At 39.3% G+C, this 6628-nt stretch overlaps 1 long non-coding RNA gene across 1 annotated transcript; it reads right to left on the reverse strand.

Moving 5' to 3' along the window:
* Positions 1 to 68: 68 nt before the first annotated feature.
* On the reverse strand, positions 69 to 5104 carry LOC116087880. The gene is made up of 2 exons (XR_004117674.1): positions 1751 to 5104; positions 69 to 999 (listed from the first exon to the last, which is right to left on the reverse strand). It is a non-coding gene; the product is annotated as an uncharacterized LOC116087880 (long non-coding RNA).
* Between the last annotated feature and the right edge of the window lie 1524 nt (positions 5105 to 6628).

Here is a 6628-nt window from a genome sequence, read left to right on the forward strand (position 1 = left end):
GCCCACCTGGCCAGAACCCATCGTCCCGCGGAATAAGGGACCCCGCAAGAAACCCCGGTCCGTGGCAATTGAGCAGGGCAGTATTTCCTTTATTATTATGTACTGATCTTCAACATCATGTTTTCAAATCACATTTCTCCCACTTACTCTAGCACCCACAATGCTCCAACCTGTTCTGTGTATATAGATTCTCCATCCAGTTGTATTTACACAGTCCAGACCTCTGTCTTGGGCTCTCATGGTGTCACTTGTGAGAACGTACTGCTGGCAGCTACAAATGATGCCAGTCAGCAGGAATAATACCACAACTCATTTCTTGGGGATCTGAGTCATTAAGAAATGCAGACTTTGCCTTATTTTTCTTTATTTTTCTTAGTCTTTCTTATATATAAATAGGATTTATTATGTTTTTATCTACACCCTTTTTATTCACTGGCTCAGATGCAGCTTCTAATCCATCTTACCTATAAATTCCAATCTACCAATCCTACATAACTTAATGAAAAGTGAAAAAGTTATGCAATACACCATCATTATACTAAAACAAGAGTATCAGTCTAAAATGCCATAAATACTACCTAATCATGTATATGCATACAAGTACCTCACCCATTCCAAAAGATCAGTCAAGAATGTGTGGTGTTCAGAATGAGTGTTTTTGTGGCTTAAATAATAAAATAGCATCAGTATAAAATATTAACGGCATTATCCCTTGACAGTTAACAATAAAATCTTTTTGCCTCAGCAAGTTCACTAGAAAGTCTGTGGATTTCTGTTCTGATGTTTTGTTGGATTTGATTTGAGACCTCAGCCTCTCAAGTAGTATGGATTACAAGTACAGCCAAACTAGCATTTACAGAAATATGAAGAGGTGATTCTTGATGTCCAGGTCATCTTGGAACTTTGGTTTGTGGTCAGTTTTTAGGTAAGTTGAGGTGGCATGATGACTGGTTGCTCCTCTTGACAGAGCTAACAGGTGACAGTTCTGCTTAGAAACATCTGACAGAAACAAGACAAGTTTTAGGAGATGGCAGCTGGAAGCCATGAGTAATTATTGCCCCGTGACTGAGGAAATATCTTTCTATATACAAGGGAATAAACAGGACCATCTCTCATAAAAAATAGTACCTTCAGTAGTCAAGCTTCTAGAAATACCAGCCTTTCCAAATGCATAATTTACATATTTGGGTTTTTTCTAGTTCTTTGAACTTTTTGATCATATTGACCCCTCCTCCTGCAACTCTCCCCATCCACTCCTTTTCTATACACCTAACTCTGTATCTTTTTTAAAGCCCATCAAAACCAGTTCCTGCTGCTCCAATAGTTTTAGATCTGAGGTTTTCCACTAGACCACGGTCAACTTACCAGTGGCTCATCTTAAAGAAAACTATCTTCCCTTCTCCCAGCAGCTAACAATTGCCAATAGCTTCAAGTAGACTGTGACTAATCCTCCACATGTTTTGGAGTGCATAATATTTGGAATGCTTATGAAAATGCCAGTCCTTGGAACTCCCTAGTTCCCTTTTCTGAGAGCTAGAGGTAGCCTGGCATTGTTGCAGTAGGAATATGGGAAAAAGCTAATGGAGCAGGTGGGTTGTTCTAGCTCTCTTTGATCTGGCAGTTAGCATATACTTCCACATTTAGATTAGAATTCTCCCTGATTTGTGCAGTATATCCAAGCTTTTATGGCAGAAATTTTAGGTAAAAAGACAAATCAGGCAATTTGATAGAAGTCACGAAAGCCACTTACCTGTAATTACAGCATGGAGGTCTATATAGTGAACACCAAAAACCAAGCCTGATGAAAATCCAGATACAAATGTGCAAAGGTGTTGCTCAGTTGAGTTAAAGACATGATGTTGAGTCAAATGGGGTTCAGAGATCCAGGGATATTCCAAAGAAAAAACAGCAAATATAAGTAAAAGTAATGCATATTAGTCATATTTTTTAGACAAGTTCTTATCGTGCAACCCAGGCTGGGCTGTAATCCTACTGCCTTGCTCTTTTTAGTTGTAGGATTATGGGAGTATACCACCAAGGCCAGCATTCATGGTATTCTTATGGAAAGAATACTTCACCCACGGGTGACTTAAGGTGTAAGTCTGAATTTTCTTGCTATGTTTAGTCTGATGAAGGGGTTGAACTGAGACAGACATATGTCTCCAGATCATCTGTCCTAGGCAGACATTGGCTTTGCCATAGAAAGCCTCATTGTCTTCTAGTGAATTCCTAACATTTTAGGTTTCCATGTTTGCATCTGAGATTCACTTTTTAGAGAAGAAGCTGAATTGGTCATTGTCATATCATGACTATAGTATGTTCCCTGTGCTACACTTGTAGTCTCCTTCTTAGGTTGGATGCAGTCAGGATACAGAGTAAAGTGCCAAAATACACAGCATGAAAATGAAACATATACATACATACAAATAGACATAGATAGAAATACCAAACTGTACAGAAGAGAACTGGGCTCATCTACTACTTTGTACTGATGAATATATCCTTTATATGTTTCTCTACATACTGTCAAAGACATGGGTGAAGCTAGAAATATGGGAGGATGGAATCATACATTTTTTTTGCAAAAGAACCTTCATTGTGCTGAGGTTGAGAGAACTGTTCTAAGGAAATCCTGAAGTAGCAGGTGTGTACCAGGAGTAAGTGTAGAGACTTAATGTATGGCAATATGACTACTATAGTTAATAAGACCATATTGCATTTAGTTTTTTTAAATAACTAGATTTTAGCTGCTTTTGTTATAAATAATAAGGCTGTGAGATAATACATCTATTAATAATATGTGGATGTTTTAAAGGTAAGATACACATATCAAAACCCTGTTAACTAGCACTGTAGGAGTATATAGTGAGTTCAGGTCTTCCTGGCTGAGGAGACATTATCTCAATACAAACACAAAAATAGGTGCTATTCTCATATAAGATTTATAACCAGAACAAAATCTTCAGTGCTCAGAGCAGAAATGGCCAGAAAGGAAAGAGGAAATTTCCTGTGTGGCCACTGAAACAACAGTTCACATCGACATTCACATCGACAACAATTAGAGCAGAAGTCCTAGATTTCAGCACACTTGAAAACGTAGGTAATGGATGAAGAACCCAAGGAAACCAAACCTAGAATCTGACAAAAATAGATATGGCTCGACAGGTCTGGAGTTAGAAAACTTCATAAATCCTAAACAGCAAGGAATGTGCTGTAGAAAGTCTGTTCCCATGATCAAAACTGCCATGACTTGAGATGAGAAGCCATGATAGTGGAAAAATAATTCTGTGACAAAGATAGCTATTGTTGGGGGAAACAAAAAGATATACTTTTTTTTCTGGAAGGAGCCATAACATAAAATGTTTAAAGGTCAAGTTCATAAGCAGAACAGAGAGACTTTGAAAGCCATGAGCTAGGAATGGTTCCTTATGTTATCAAAGCATATGTGCCTGAAAAGCATGAAGATGAAGAACTTATTTCTTGACCAGAGGTGGAAACATTTTTTTTCTGAACAACTTTGTTGAGCCTATGGGAGGAGAGAAGCTGGAGAATTTCCTTAAGCAGGGTGGATATGGAATGGGAAGATATGGTAATGGAAAATTTCTTGCTTTACCAAGCAACTTTAGCTCATGATGAAATGGATTTGGAAGGTATTTCACAGCTATGACCCTGAACCAAATGAGAGGACATAGAAGTTGAGCATCACTTTCTTGTCAACAGCATCTATATCAAGGGAAACACATAGTGATGTATGACTTATTCCAGCATCAGGGAGGACATGACTGCAAAGAATTCAATTTATTGCTAAAGTAGTTATGAATTAGAAATACATAGGCATGGAAAAATTATATCATGACTTTAAAAACCCTTATGAGTGAATAAGTCATACTAGATATTCTTTTTGAAACCAAAGTCCATAATGATTATACAAGACTTAGAACTGGATTGTATCTCTTATGATTACTCATTTTCAGTAATAAGTTAATATGAAGAACTTCTTCAATGCACCAAAAAGCTGTGGTTAGGAAAGCCATGTGATAGTCATATTCTCTAATAATATTACCTATGGTAGAAAATATAGCATGCAGAATATAGCAAATATAGAAAATATAGCATGAAGTAGATAGGAAAATGTTGGACATTTTCATCATCACACAGTTATTGCCATGGATGGGAGCACTCAAAACAATTATGGCTTTGAAAGATGGGAAAGTTGAAGATTTTGGTACCTATTAAAGTTAATACATGGAAAGGACAATGATATGAGGTAGATATTGATGAATATGAATATGATTTGAAGGCAGCTATAACTTGAGAGGACATAGAGATTGATGACTCTTGTGTGACCAAAACAAATCCAGCTATGGAAGACACTCATGCAATAATTCCTCACTGAATAGAATAAATAATGATGGTGAAGATACAAAAGTAGCAAGCTTCCTTTGAAAGCTACATTACATAACCTCTTTGGAAATGGTTTATTTAAAAGACTGATTTCTTGACCAGAACACAGGCAACGAGATAAAAACTAGATATGGAACACTTAATTATCAAAGCAGAAAGTGCAGGAATAGTAAAATGCAGAGAATATCTTTCAGGATTCATGCTACTCTTAATTTGGAAAACATCTCACGGAAAGCTTCTTTTAATATAGAGTAAGAAGGTATGGCGGAGCCATAGAGATCAGAGCAGCAATGCCAATGAAAGACAAAGTAGGAACCATAAAATACCAAAAGGTAATTGTTATGTCTAAGAAGCTTTGTGAGAGCAAAATCACACAGCTGAAATGTATCTTTCACTGTTAGACAAGAGGGTGCAGGAAAAACTATGTATACACAAAAGACATCCCTTGCTCAGACTTCATAGTTTAAAAATGCACAAGCTGGAAAAACAAGAAAAATCCTACCCCTAAACAGGAATATCAGAGGAAAAAAAAAACCCTGAAAACTACAAGGCAGATACAGGGAAAATAAAACATCAGAGAAACCAAGCAAATGGTAACCAGCGAAAAAGACTTAGTGATTGACACTCTCAAATAATCAACACCTTTGCCCAGAAACATCAAGCACCAGCTTCTGCATGTGTCCTACTTATCCAGACATATTTTAAGAGGATAATCCACCATATTCTTAGCCCAAGCAAGGGTCATAATTCATGTGTACCAGCAAAGAGAGCTGAATGCCTTAGCTCCTCAGTTCCTCAGGCAATATCAAATTTAAAAGTCCAGTACAGACCCAGTGCCCCTGCTCCATTAGAAAACTGTCAAAACCCAGAGCAATCATCAAAGAGCAGGTTCACAGACACTCAGATCTAGATGGATTTTTACACAATAGACCAGCAAGGGAGTGCTCTAGTCCTAACTTCACAATGCATGACTAGGCTGAGGTCACAGATTCTCTGTGCTAGCCCAATGGAGTTGAAACAAGACATATTTGCAGCCCATTGCCACAGACTGAGGCATAGCTGGAGACCCACATATGCAACAGGCCACCCAGCTTTGAGTCCCAAATGCTATCATGCTCATGCAGACCCTATTACCCAGGATCAGATGGGGCTCCACAACTACATCCCTCACCCAAAATATGGAGTGATCCCAATTCTCCTTCCTTGACTCTGTTGCTCTCTGGACTTATTAGTGTTGCCCAGTTTCTGCTCCTGGCCAGTCAGTTGATGCACTTATGTCTCTGCATTTCACCCACTTTGAATCAACCCAGAATCAACTGGGATCCCACTCCTCATGGTCTTCTACCCTTAAGGTAGACTTTCATTTACTCATGTGATTCCCATATTCTATGAAGGCCTGACTAGCCTGTGCAACTCCAAAGCATAGTGAGTGCCACAGGACATACCCAACAAAATTGTATTCGCTCACCAACACATAGGCTTCCCTGGGGCATAGAACCTTACATCTGCCGAGATAAGTACCCCAGATCCTCAACTGCAGATGCAGTCCTATAACCCCAGGCAGAGGGGGAGTCAGCAACCTATGCTCAACCCTTGCAATGTGAAGACCACAAACATGCCTTTACAAGATTATTTTCACCGACAGCCAGGTCTAGATAGATTTGCACTCCTTGTGCATGAAACCTATAAGGAAGTGCTCCAGTTCCCCACATGCCTAGCCCTCTCTTCACAATGCATGACTGAGCTGAAGATACAGATTCTGTGTGCCTAGGACACACATTTGCAGCAGATCGCTAAGGTCAGATGCCTAGCTTGGGTAGTCCCTCATCTGCATCAGACCAGCCAGCTTTGAGTCCCACATCCCTACATGCTCTTACAGTCCACACTACTCAGGATCAGATGGCATCCGGAGACCCCTATTTACCTTTTTCACTCTATCCATTGTCCCTTGGACTTGCTGGTGTTGCTCAGTTTTGTGCTCCTGCCCAGTCATTTGGGATTCTTATAACTATGTATTTTACCCAATTTTAATCATCCCAGAATGAAATGGGATCCCATTGCTCAAGGTCAGACCAGCCTGGAAGGTTGCCTGTACCTTCCACTCACCCATGGGATTTCTATACCCTAGGAAGGTCTGCCTAGGGTTCAGGAGCTCATGCAACACCAAAGCTTAGTCAGTGACACAGTGGCCCATCACCATGGTTATAACACACTTAGGACACAG

The sequence above is a fragment of the Mastomys coucha genome, chromosome X, assembly GCF_008632895.1.
Source record: "Mastomys coucha isolate ucsf_1 chromosome X, UCSF_Mcou_1, whole genome shotgun sequence".
NCBI classification, from domain to species: Eukaryota; Metazoa; Chordata; class Mammalia; order Rodentia; family Muridae; genus Mastomys; species Mastomys coucha.